Genomic DNA, 14,144 nt, shown 5'->3' on the forward strand with positions numbered 1-14,144 from the left:
TCAATCCTCAATACTCAATCTTCAATCCTCAATCCTCAATCATCAATCCTCAATCCTCAATCCTCAATCCTCAATCCTCAATCCTCAATCATCAATCTTCAATCCTCAATACTCAATCTTCAATCCTCAATCCTCAATCCTCAATCCTCAGTCCTCACTCTTCAATCTTCAATCCTCAATACTGAATCTTCAATCCTCAATCCTCAATCCTCAATCCTCAATCCTCAATCCTCAAACCTCAGTCCTCAAACCTCGATTCTGAATCCTCAATCCTGAATCCTGAATCTTCAGCCCTCAGTCCTCAACAATCAGTTGTCAATCCTCGATCCTCAATAGAATATCCTCAATTCACAGGTTCCAATACTCAATACTCAATCTGCAATCTTCAAATCTCTATCCACAAACATCAATCCTCATCACTCAACCCTCAACACTCTGTCCCCAATACTCAATCTTCAATTCTCAATCCTCAATCCTCAATCCTCAATCCTCAATCCTCAATCTGCAATCCTCAATACTCAATCTTCAATCCTCAATCCTCAATCCTCAATTCTCAATCCTCAATCCTCAGTCCTGAGTCGTCAAACCTCAATCTTCAACCCTCAGCCCTCATCCTCAATCCTCAATCCTCAATCCTCAATCCTCAACCTTCAATCATCAATATTCAATCTTCAATCCTCAGTCCTCAATCCTCAATCCTCAATCCTCAATCCTCAATGTTCAATCCTCAATACCCAATCTTCAATCTTCAATCCTCGATCCTCAATCCTCAATCCCCAAACCTCAATCCTCAATCCACAGTCCTTAAACCACCGTCCTGAATCCTCAATCCTGAATCCTCAATCTTCAGCCCTCAGTCCTCAACAATCAGTTGTCAATCCTCAATCCTCACTAGAGTATCCTCAGTTCAGAGTTTTCCATACGCAATACTCAATCTGCAATCTTCATATCTCTATCCTCAGACATCAATTCGCATCACTCAACCATCAGCTTTCAGTCCCCAACCCTCAATCTTCAATCGTCAATCCTCAATACTCAATCCTCAATCCTCAATCCTCAATCCCCAATCCTCAATCTTCAATACTCAATCCTCAATCTTCAATCCACAATACTCAATCCTAAATCCTCAATCCTCAATCCTCAATCCTCAATCTTCAATCCTCAATACTCAATACTCAATATTCAATCCTCAATCCTCAATCCTCAATCCTCAATCCTCATTCTTCAATCCTCAATACCCAATCCTCAATCTTCAGTCCTCAATCCTCAATACTCAATTATCAATCTTCAATCCTCAATCATCAGACCTCAGACATCAATACTCAACCCTCAGTCCTCGTCCTCAATCCACAACTCTCAATCCTCAATCATCAATCTTCAATCATCAATATTCAATCTTCAGTGCTCAATCCTCAATCCTCAATCCTCAATGTTCAATCCGCAATCCCCAATACTCAATCCTCAATCCTCAATCCTCAATCCTCAATGTCAATCCTCAATACCCAATCCTCAATCTTAAATCCTCAATCCTCAATCCTCAATCCTCAATCCTCAATCCTCAATCCTCAAGCCTCAATCCTCTGTCCTCGAACCACAATCCTGAATCCTCAATACTGAATCCTCAATCCTGAATCCTCAATCCTCAATACTCAACTCTCAATATTCAATCCGCAATACCCAATCCTCAATCTTCAATCCTCAATCCTCAATCCTCAATCCTCAATCCTCAATCCTCAATCCTCTGTCCTCAAACCACAATCCTGAATCCTCAATACTGAATCCTCAATCTTCAGCCCTCAGTCCTCAACAATCAGTTGTCAATCCTCAATCCTCAATAGAATATCCTCAGTTCAGAGTTTTCCATACGCAATACTCAATCTGCAATCTTCAATATCTCTATCCACAAACATCAATTCTCATCACTCAGCCCTCAACACTCAGTCCCCAATCCTCAATCTTCAATCCTCAATCCTTAATTCTCAATCCTCAATCCACAATCTTCAATCCTGAATACTCAATCTTCAATCCTCAATCCTCAATCGTTAGTCCTCATTCCTCAAACCTCAACCCTCAGCCCTCAGTCCTCACCCTCAGTTCTCAATTCTCAATCCTCAGGCCTCAATCCTCAATCCTCAATCCTAATTCTTCTATCCTCAATACCCAATCCTCAATCTTCAATCCTCAATCCTCAATCATCTATTCTCAATCCTCAATCCTCAATCCTCAGACCTCAAACATCAATATTCAACCCTCAGTCCTGGTCCCCAATCCACAACCCTCAATCCTCAATCCTCATTCCTCAATCCTCAATCCTCAATCCTGAATCCTCAATCTTCAATCCTCAATACTCAGTCATCAATCCTTAATCCTCAATCTTCAATCATCAATACTCAATCATCAATCCTCTATCCTCAATACTCAATACTCAATCTTCAATCCTCAATCCTCAATCTTCAATCCTCAATACTCAATCTTCAATCCTCAATCCTCAATCCTCAATCCTCAATCCTCATTCTTCAATCCTCAACACCAAATCCTCAATCTTCATTGCTCCATCCTCAATCCTCAATCCTCAATGCTCTTTCTTCAATCCTCAATACCCAATTCTCAATCTTCAATCCTCAATCCTCAACCCTCAATTCTCAATCCTCAATCTTCAGCCCTCAGTCCTCAACAATCAGATGTCAATCCTCAATCCCCAATAGAATATCCTCAATTCACAGTTTTCCATACTCAATACCCAATCTGCAATCTTCAAATCTCTACCCACAAACATCAATTCTCATCACTCAACCCTCAACACTCAGTCCTCAATGTTCAATCCTCAATCCTCAATTCTCAATCTTCAATCCTCAATACTCAATCATTAATCCTCAATCCTCAATCCTCAATCTTCAATCCTCAATCCCCAATACTCAATCCTCAATCCTCAATCCACCATCCTCAATCATCAATCCTCAATCTTCAATACTCAATCCTCAATCCTCAATCCTCAATCCTCAATCCTCAATCATCAAACCTCAGTCCTCAAACCTCGATTCTGAATCCTCAATCCTGAATCCTCAATCTTCAGCCCTCAGTCCTCAACAATCAATTGTCAATCCTCAATCCTCAATAGAATATCCTCAATTCACAGGTTCCAATACTCAATACTCAATCTGCAATCTTCAAATCTCTATCCACAAACATCAATCCTCATCACTCAACCCTCAACGCTCAGTCCCCAATACTCAATCTTCAATCCTCAATCCTCAATCCTCAATCCTCAATCCTCAATCTGCAATCCTCAATACTCAATCTTCAATCCTCAGTCCTCAATTCTCGATCCTCAATCCTCAATCCTCAATCGTCAATCTCCAATCCTGAATACTCAATCCTCAAGCCTCAATCCTCTGTCCTCGAACCACAATCCTGAATCCTCAATCCTGAATCCTCAATCATGAACCCTCAATCCTCAATCCTCAATCCTCAATCCTCAATCCTCAATTCTCAAGCCTCTATCCTCAATCCTCAGACCTCAAACAACAATCCTCAATCCTCAATCCTCAATCCTCAATCCTCAATCCTCAATCCTCAATCCTCAATCTTCAATCCTCAATACTCAATCTTCAATCCTCAATCCTCAATCATCAATCCTCAATCCTCAATCCTCAATCCTCAATCCTCAATCCTCAATCCTCAATCCTCAATCTTCAATCCTCAATACTCAATCTTCAATCCTCAATCCTCAATCCTCAATCCTCAGTCCTCATTCTTCAATCTTCAATCCTCAATACTGAATCTTCAATCCTCAATCCTCAATCCTCAATCCTCAATCCTCAATCCTCAAACCTCAGTCCTCAAACCTCGATTCTGAATCCTCAATCCTGAATCCTCAACCTTCAGCCCTCAGTCCTCAACAATCAGTTGTCAATCCTCAATCCTCAATAGAATATCCTCAATTCACAGGTTCCAATACTCAATACTCAATCTGCAATCTTCAAATCTCTATCCACAAACATCAATCCTCATCACTCAACCCTCAACACTCAGTCCGCAATACTCAATCTTCAATTCTCAATCCTCAATCCTCAATCCTCAATCCTCAATCCTCAATCTGCAATCCCTAATACTCAATCTTCAATCCTCAATCCTCAATTCTAGATCCTCAATCCTCAATCCTCAATCGTCAATCTCCAATCCTGAATACTCAATCTTCAGTCCTCAATCCTCAATCGCCCATCCTCCATCCTCATTCTTCAATCCTCAATACCCTATCCTCAATCTTCAATCCTCAATCCTCAATCCTCAACTCTCAATCCTCAATCCTCAGTCCTGAGTCCTCAAACCTCAATCTTCAACCCTCAGCCCTCATCCTCAATCCTCAATCCTCAATCCTCAATCCTCAACCTTCAATCATCAAATTTCAATCTTCAATCCTCAATCCTCAATCCTCAATCCTCAATCCTCAATCCTCAATGTTCAATCCTCAATACCCAATCTTCAATCTTCAATCCTCGATCCTCAATCCTCAATCCCCAAACCTCAATCCTCAATCCACAGTCCTCAAACCACCGTCCTGAATCCTCAATCCTGAATCCTCAATCTTCAGCCCTCAGTCCTCAACAATCAGTTGTCAATCCTCAATCCTCACTAGAGTATCCTCAGTTCAGAGTATTCCATACGCAATACTCAATCTGCAATCTTCATATCTCTATCCACAAACATCAATTCGCATCACTCAACCATCAACTCTCAGTCCCCAATCCTCAATCTTCAATCGTCAATCCTCAATCCTCAATCCTCAATCCTCGATCCTCAATCCCCAATCCTCAATCTTCAATACTCAATCCTCAATCCTCAATCCACAATCCTCAATCCTAAATCCTCAATCCTCAATCCTCAATCCTCAATCTTCAATCCTCAATACTCAATCTTCAATCCTCAGTCCTCACTCTTCAATCTTCAATCCTCAATACTGAATCTTCAATCCTCAATCCTCAATCCTCAATCCTCAATCCTCAATCCTCAAACCTCAGTCCTCAAACCTCGATTCTGAATCCTCAATCCTGAATCCTGAATCTTCAGCCCTCAGTCCTCAACAATCAGTTGTCAATCCTCGATCCTCAATAGAATATCCTCAATTCACAGGTTCCAATACTCAATACTCAATCTGCAATCTTCAAATCTCTATCCACAAACATCAATCCTCATCACTCAACCCTCAACACTCTGTCCCCAATACTCAATCTTCAATTCTCAATCCTCAATCCTCAATCCTCAATCCTCAATCCTCAATCTGCAATCCTCAATACTCAATCTTCAATCCTCAATCCTCAATCCTCAATTCTCAATCCTCAATCCTCAGTCCTGAGTCCTCAAACCTCAATCTTCAACCCTCAGCCCTCATCCTCAATCCTCAATCCTCAATCCTCAATCCTCAACCTTCAATCATCAATATTCAATCTTCAATCCTCAATCCTCAATCCTCAATCCTCAATCCTCAATCCTCAATGTTCAATCCTCAATACCCAATCTTCAATCTTCAATCCTCGATCCTCAATCCTCAATCCCCAAACCTCAATCCTCAATCCACAGTCCTTAAACCACCGTCCTGAATCCTCAATCCTGAATCCTCAATCTTCAGCCCTCAGTCCTCAACAATCAGTTGTCAATCCTCAATCCTCACTAGAGTATCCTCAGTTCAGAGTTTTCCATACGCAATACTCAATCTGCAATCTTCATATCTCTATCCTCAGACATCAATTCGCATCACTCAACCATCAGCTTTCAGTCCCCAACCCTCAATCTTCAATCGTCAATCCTCAATACTCAATCCTCAATCCTCAATCCTCAATCCCCAATCCTCAATCTTCAATACTCAATCCTCAATCTTCAATCCACAATACTCAATCCTAAATCCTCAATCCTCAATCCTCAATCCTCAATCTTCAATCCTCAATACTCAATACTCAATATTCAATCCTCAATCCTCAATCCTCAATCCTCAATCCTCATTCTTCAATCCTCAATACCCAATCCTCAATCTTCAGTCCTCAATCCTCAATCCTCAATTATCAATCCTCAATCCTCAATCATCAGACCTCAGACATCAATACTCAACCCTCAGTCCTCGTCCTCAATCCACAACTCTCAATCCTCAATCATCAATCTTCAATCATCAATATTCAATCTTCAGTCCTCAATCCTCAATCCTCAATCCTCAATGTTCAATCCGCAATCCCCAATACTCAATCCTCAATCCTCAATCCTCAATCCTCAATGTCAATCCTGAATACCCAATCCTCAATCTTAAATCCTCAATCCTCAATCCTCAATCCTCAATCCTCAATCCTCAATCCTCAAGCCTCAATCCTCTGTCCTCGAACCACAATCCTGAATCCTCAATACTGAATCCTCAATCCTGAATCCTCAATCCTCAATACTCAACCCTCAATATTCAATCCGCAATACCCAATCCTCAATCTTCAATCCTCAATCCTCAATCCTCAATCCTCAATCCTCAATCCTCAATCCTCTGTCCTCAAACCACAATCCTGAATCCTCAATACTGAATCCTCAATCTTCAGCCCTCAGTCCTCAACAATCAGTTGTCAATCCTCAATCCTCAATAGAATATCCTCAGTTCAGAGTTTTCCATACGCAATACTCAATCTGCAATCTTCAATATCTCTATCCACAAACATCAATTCTCATCACTCAGCCCTCAACACTCAGTCCCCAATCCTCAATCTTCAATCCTCAATCCTTAATTCTCAATCCTCAATCCACAATCTTCAATCCTGAATACTCAATCTTCAATCCTCAATCCTCAATCGTTAGTCCTCATTCCTCAAACCTCAACCCTCAGCCCTCAGTCCTCACCCTCAGTTCTCAATTCTCAATCCTCAGGCCTCAATCCTCAATCCTCAATCCTAATTCTTCTATCCTCAATACCCAATCCTCAATCTTCAATCCTCAATCCTCAATCATCTATTCTCAATCCTCAATCCTCAATCCTCAGACCTCAAACATCAATATTCAACCCTCAGTCCTGGTCCCCAATCCACAACCCTCAATCCTCAATCCTCATTCCTCAATCCTCAATCCTCAATCCTGAATCCTCAATCTTCAATCCTCAATACTCAGTCATCAATCCTTAATCCTCAATCTTCAATGATCAATACTCAATCATCAATCCTCTATCCTCAATACTCAATACTCAATCTTCAATCCTCAATCCTCAATCTTCAATCCTCAATACTCAATCTTCAATCCTCAATCCTCAATCCTCAATCCTCAATCCTCATTCTTCAATCCTCAACACCAAATCCTCAATCTTCATTCCTCAATCCTCAATCCTCAATCCTCAATGCTCTTTCTTCAATCCTCAATACCCAATTCTCAATCTTCAATCCTCAATCCTCAACCCTCAATTCTCAATCCTCAATCTTCAGCCCTCAGTCCTCAACAATCAGATGTCAATCCTCAATCCCCAATAGAATATCCTCAATTCACAGTTTTCCATACTCAATACCCAATCTGCAATCTTCAAATCTCTACCCACAAACATCAATTCTCATCACTCAACCCTCAACACTCAGTCCTCAATGTTCAATCCTCAATCCTCAATTCTCAATCTTCAATCCTCAATACTCAATCATTAATCCTCAATCCTCAATCCTCAATCTTCAATCCTCAATCCCCAATACTCAATCCTCAATCCTCAATCCACCATCCTCAATCATCAATCCTCAATCTTCAATACTCAATCCTCAATCCTCAATCCTCAATCCTCAATCCTCAACCATCAAACCTCAGTCCTCAAACCTCGATTCTGAATCCTCAATCCTGAATCCTCAATCTTCAGCCCTCAGTCCTCAACAATCAATTGTCAATCCTCAATCCTCAATAGAATATCCTCAATTCACAGGTTCCAATACTCAATACTCAATCTGCAATCTTCAAATCTCTATCCACAAACATCAATCCTCATCACTCAACCCTCAACGCTCAGTCCCCAATACTCAATCTTCAATCCTCAATCCTCAATCCTCAATCCTCAATCCTCAATCCTCAATCTGCAATCCTCAATACTCAATCTTCAATCCTCAGTCCTCAATTCTCGATCCTCAATCCTCAATCCTCAATCGTCAATCTCCAATCCTGAATACTCAATCCTCAAGCCTCAATCCTCTGTCCTCGAACCACAATCCTGAATCCTCAATCCTGAATCCTCAATCATGAACCCTCAATCCTCAATCCTCAATCCTCAATCCTCAATCCTCAATTCTCAATCCTCTATCCTCAATCCTCAGACCTCAAACAACAATCCTCAATCCTCAATCCTCAATCCTCAATCCTCAATCCTCAATCCTCAATCCTCAATCCTCAATCTTCAATCCTCAATACTCAATCTTCAATCCTCAATCCTCAATCATCAATCCTCAATCCTCAATCCTCAATCCTCAATCCTCAATCCTCAATCCTCAATCTTCAATCCTCAATACTCAATCTTCAATCCTCAATCCTCAATCCTCAATCCTCAGTCCTCATTCTTCAATCTTCAATCCTCAATACTGAATCTTCAATCCTCAATCCTCAATCCTCAACCCTCAATCCTCAATCCTCAAACCTCAGTCCTCAAACCTCGATTCTGAATCCTCAATCCTGAATCCTCAACCTTCAGCCCTCAGTCCTCAACAATCAGTTGTCAATCCTCAATCCTCAATAGAATATCCTCAATTCACAGGTTCCAATACTCAATACTCAATCTGCAATCTTCAAATCTCTATCCACAAACATCAATCCTCATCACTCAACCCTCAACACTCAGTCCGCAATACTCAATCTTCAATTCTCAATCCTCAATCCTCAATCCTCAATCCTCAATCCTCAATCTGCAATCCTCAATACTCAATCTTCAATCCTCAATCCTCAATTCTCGATCCTCAATCCTCAATCCTCAATCGTCAATCTCCAATCCTGAATACTCAATCTTCAGTCCTCAATCCTCAATCGCCCATCCTCCATCCTCATTCTTCAATCCTCAATACCCTATCCTCAATCTTCAATCCTCAATCCTCAATCCTCAACTCTCAATCCTCAATCCTCAGTCCTGAGTCCTCAAACCTCAATCTTCAACCCTCAGCCCTCATCCTCAATCCTCAATCCTCAATCCTCAATCCTCAACCTTCAATCATCAATATTCAATCTTCAATCCTCAATCCTCAATCCTCAATCCTCAATCCTCAATCCTCAATGTTCAATCCTCAATACCCAATCTTCAATCTTCAATCCTCGATCCTCAATCCTCAATCCCCAAACCTCAATCCTCAATCCACAGTCCTCAAACCACCGTCCTGAATCCTCAATCCTGAATCCTCAATCTTCAGCCCTCAGTCCTCAACAATCAGTTGTCAATCCTCAATCCTCACTAGAGTATCCTCAGTTCAGAGTTTTCCATACGCAATACTCAATCTGCAATCTTCATATCTCTATCCACAAACATCAATTCGCATCACTCAACCGTCAACTCTCAGTCCCCAATCCTCAATCTTCAATCGTCAATCCTCAATCCTCAATCCTCAATCCTCGATCCTCAATCCCCAATCCTCAATCTTCAATACTCAATCCTCAATCCTCAATCCACAATCCTCAATCCTAAATCCTCAATCCTCAATCCTCAATCCTCAATCTTCAATCCTCAATACTCAATCTTCAATCCTCAATCCTCAATTCTCAATCCTCAATACTCAATCCTCAATCGTCAATCCTCAATCCCCAATCCTCAATCTTCAATACTCAATCCTCAATCCTCAATCCTCAATCCTCAATCTTCAATCCTCAATACTCAATCTTCAATCCTCAATCCTCAATTCTCAATCCTCAATACTCAATCCTCAATCGTCAATCCTCAATCCCCAATCCTCAATCTTCAATACTCAATCCTCAATCTTCAATCCACAATCCTCAATCCTCAATCCTCAATATTCAATCCGGAATCCCCAATACTCAATCCTCAATCCTCAATACTCAATCCTCAATCATCAATACTCAATCTTCAATATTCAGTCCTCAATCCTCAATCCTCAAACCTCAATCCTCAATCATCAATCCTCAATCTTCAATCCTCAATGCTCAACCTTTAATCCTCAACCCTCAATCCTCAATCTTCAATCCTCAATCCTCAATCCTCAATCCTCAATCCTCAATCCTCAATCCTCAATCCCCAATCCTCAATCTTCAATCCTCAATACTCAATCTTCAATCCTCAATCCTCAATCCTCAATCCTCAGTCCTCATTCATCAATCCTCAATACCCAATCCTCAATCTTCAATCGTCAATCCTCAATCCTCAATCCTCAATCCTCAATCCTCAATCCTGAATCTTCAATCCTCCATACTCAATCTTCAACTCTCAAACCTCAATCCTCAATCCTCAATCCTCAATCCTCAATCCTCAATCCTCAATCCTCAATGCTCATTCTTCAATCCTCAATACCCAATTCTCAATCTTCAATCCTCAATCCTCAATCCTCAATTCTCAATCTTCAATCCTCAATACTCAATCTTTAATCCTCAATCCTCAATCCTCAATCTTCAATCCGCAATCCCCAGTACTCAATCCTCAATCCTCAATCCACCATCCTCAATCATCAATCGTCAATCCTCAATCCCCAATCCTCAATCTTCAATACTCAATCCTCAATCTTCAATCCTCAATACTCAATCTTCAATCCTCAATCCTCAATCCTCAATCCTCAGTCCTCATTCTTCAATCCTCAATACCCAATCCTCAATCTTCAATCGTCAATCCTCAATCCTCAATCCTCAATCCTCAATCCTGAATTTTCAATCCTCAATACTCAATCTTCAACTCTCAAACCTCAATCCTCAATCCTCAATCCTCAATCCTCAATCCTCAATCCTCAATCCTCAATGCTCATTCTTCAATCCTCAATACCCAATTCTCAATCTTCAATCCTCAATCCTCAATCCTCAATCCTCAATTCTCAATCCTCAATCTTCAGCCCTCAGTCCTCAACAATCAGTTGTCAATCCTCAATCTCCAATCATCAATATTCAATCTTCAATCCTCAATCCTCAATCCTCAGTCCTCAATCCTCAATCCTCAATCCTCAGCAATCAATACTCAATCTTCAGTACTCAATCCTCAATACTCAATCCTCAATCCTCAATCCTCAATCCTCAATCCTCAATCTTCAATCCTCAATACTCAATCTTCAATCCTCAACCCTCAATCCTCAATCCTCAATCCTCAATCCTCAATCCTCAATCCTCAATCCTCAATCCTAAATCCTCAATCTGCAATCCTCAATACTCAATCTTCAATCCTCAATCCTCAATCCTCAATTCTCAATCCTCAATCCTCAGTCCTGAGTCCTCAAACCTCAATCTTCAACCCTCAGCCCTCATCCTCAATCCTCAATCCTCAATCCTTAATCCTCAACCTTCAATCATCAATATTCAATCTTCAATCCTCAATCCTCAATCCTCAATCCTCAATCCTCAATCCTCAATGTTCAATCCTCAATACCCAATCTTCAATCTTCAATCCTCGATCCTCAATCCTCAATCCCCAAACCTCAATCCTCAATCCACAGTCCTTAAACCACCGTCCTGAATCCTCAATCCTGAATCCTCAATCTTCAGCCCTCAGTCCTCAACAATCAGTTGTCAATCCTCAATCCTCACTAGAGTATCCTCAGTTCAGAGTTTTCCATACGCAATACTCAATCTGCAATCTTCATATCTCTATCCTCAGACATCAATTCGCATCACTCAACCATCTGCTTTCAGTCCCCAACCCTCAATCTTCAATCGTCAATCCTCAATACTCAATCCTCAATCCTCAATCCTCAATCCCCAATCCTCAATCTTCAATACTCAATCCTCAATCTTCAATCCACAATACTCAATCCTAAATCCTCAATCCTCAATCCTCAATCCTCAATCTTCAATCCTCAATACTCAATACTCAATATTCAATCCTCAATCCTCAATCCTCAATCCTCAATCCTCATTCTTCAATCCTCAATACCCAATCCTCAATCTTCAGTCCTCAATCCTCAATCCTCAATTATCAATCCTCAATCCTCAATCATCAGACCTCAGACATCAATACTCAACCCTCAGTCCTCGTCCTCAATCCACAACTCTCAATCCTCAATCATCAATCTTCAATCATCAATATTCAATCTTCAGTCCTCAATCCTCAATCCTCAATCCTCAATGTTCAATCCGCAATCCCCAATACTCAATCCTCAATCCTCAATCCTCAATCCTCAATGTCAATCCTCAATACCCAATCCTCAATCTTAAATCCTCAATCCTCAATCCTCAATCCTCAATCCTCAATCCTCAATCCTCAAGCCTCAATCCTCTGTCCTCGGACCACAATCCTGAACCCTCAATACTGAATCCTCGATCCTGAATCCTCAATCCTCAATACTCAACCCTCAATATTCAATCCGCAATACCCAATCCTCAATCTTCAATCCTCAATCCTCAATCCTCAATCCTCAATCCTCAATCCTCAACCCTCAATTCTCAATCCTCAATCTTCAGCCATCAGTCCTCAACAATCAGATGTCAATCCTCAATCCCCAATAGAATATCCTCAATTCACAGTTTTCCATACTCAATACCCAATCTGCAATCTTCAAATCTCTACCCACAAACATCAATTCTCATCACTCAACCCTCAACACTCAGTCCTCAATGATCAATCCTCAATCCTCAATTCTCAATCTTCAAGCCTCTATACTCAATCATTAATCCTCAATCCTCAATCCTCAATCTTCAATCCTCAATCCCCAATACTCAATCCTCAATCCTCAATCCACCATCCTCAATCATCAATCCTCAATCTTCAATACTCAATCCTCAATCCTCAATCCTCAATCCTCAATCCTCAATCATCAAACCTCAGTCCTCAAACCTCGATTCTGAATCCTCAATCCTGAATCCTCAATCTTCAGCCCTCAGTCCTCAACAATCAATTGTCAATCCTCAATCCTCAATAGAATATCCTCAATTCACAGGTTCCAATACTCAATACTCAATCTGCAATCTTCAAATCTCTATCCACAAACATCAATCCTCATCACTCAACCCTCAACGCTCAGTCCCCAATACTCAATCTTCAATCCTCAATCCTCAATCCTCAATCCTCAATCCTCAATCCTCAATCTGCAATCCTCAATACTCAATCTTCAATCCTCAGTCCTCAATTCTCGATCCTCAATCCTCAATCCTCAATCGTCAATCTCCAATCCTGAATACTCAATCCTCAAGCCTCAATCCTCTGTCCTCGAACCACAATCCTGAATCCTCAATCCTGAATCCTCAATCATGAACCCTCAATCCTCAATCCTCAATCCTCAATCCTCAATCCTCAATTCTCAATCCTCTATCCTCAATCCTCAGACCTCAAACAACAATCCTCAATCCTCAATCCTCAATCCTCAATCCTCAATCCTCAATCCTCAATCCTCAATCTTCAATCCTCAATACTCAATCTTCAATCCTCAATCCTCAATCATCAATCCTCAATCCTCAATCCTCAATCCTCAATCCTCAATCCTCAATCCTCAATCTTCAATCCTCAATACTCAATCTTCAATCCTCAATCCTCAATCCTCAATCCTCAGTCCTCATTCTTCAATCTTCAATCCTCAATACTGAATCTTCAATCCTCAATCCTCAATCCTCAATCCTCAATCCTCAATCCTCAAACCTCAGTCCTCAAACCTCGATTCTGAATCCTCAATCCTGAATCCTCAACCTTCAGCCCTCGGTCCTCAACAATCAGTTGTCAATCCTCAATCCTCAATAGAATATCCTCAATTCACAGGTTCCAATACTCAATACTCAATCTGCAATCTTCAAATCTCTATCCACAAACATCAATCCTCATCACTCAACCCTCAACACTCAGTCCGCAATACTCAATCTTCAATTCTCAATCCTCAATCCTCAATCCTCAATCCTCAATCCTCAATCTGCAATCCTCAATACTCAATCTTCAATCCTCAATCCTCAATTCTCGATCCTCAATCCTCAATCCTCAATCGTCAATCTCCAATCCTGAATACTCAATCTTCAGTCCTCAATCCTCAATCGCCCATCCTCCATCCTCA

Source organism: Calliopsis andreniformis, unplaced genomic scaffold (genome assembly GCF_051401765.1).
Source record: "Calliopsis andreniformis isolate RMS-2024a unplaced genomic scaffold, iyCalAndr_principal scaffold0030, whole genome shotgun sequence".
Taxonomy (NCBI): Eukaryota; Metazoa; Arthropoda; class Insecta; order Hymenoptera; family Andrenidae; genus Calliopsis; species Calliopsis andreniformis.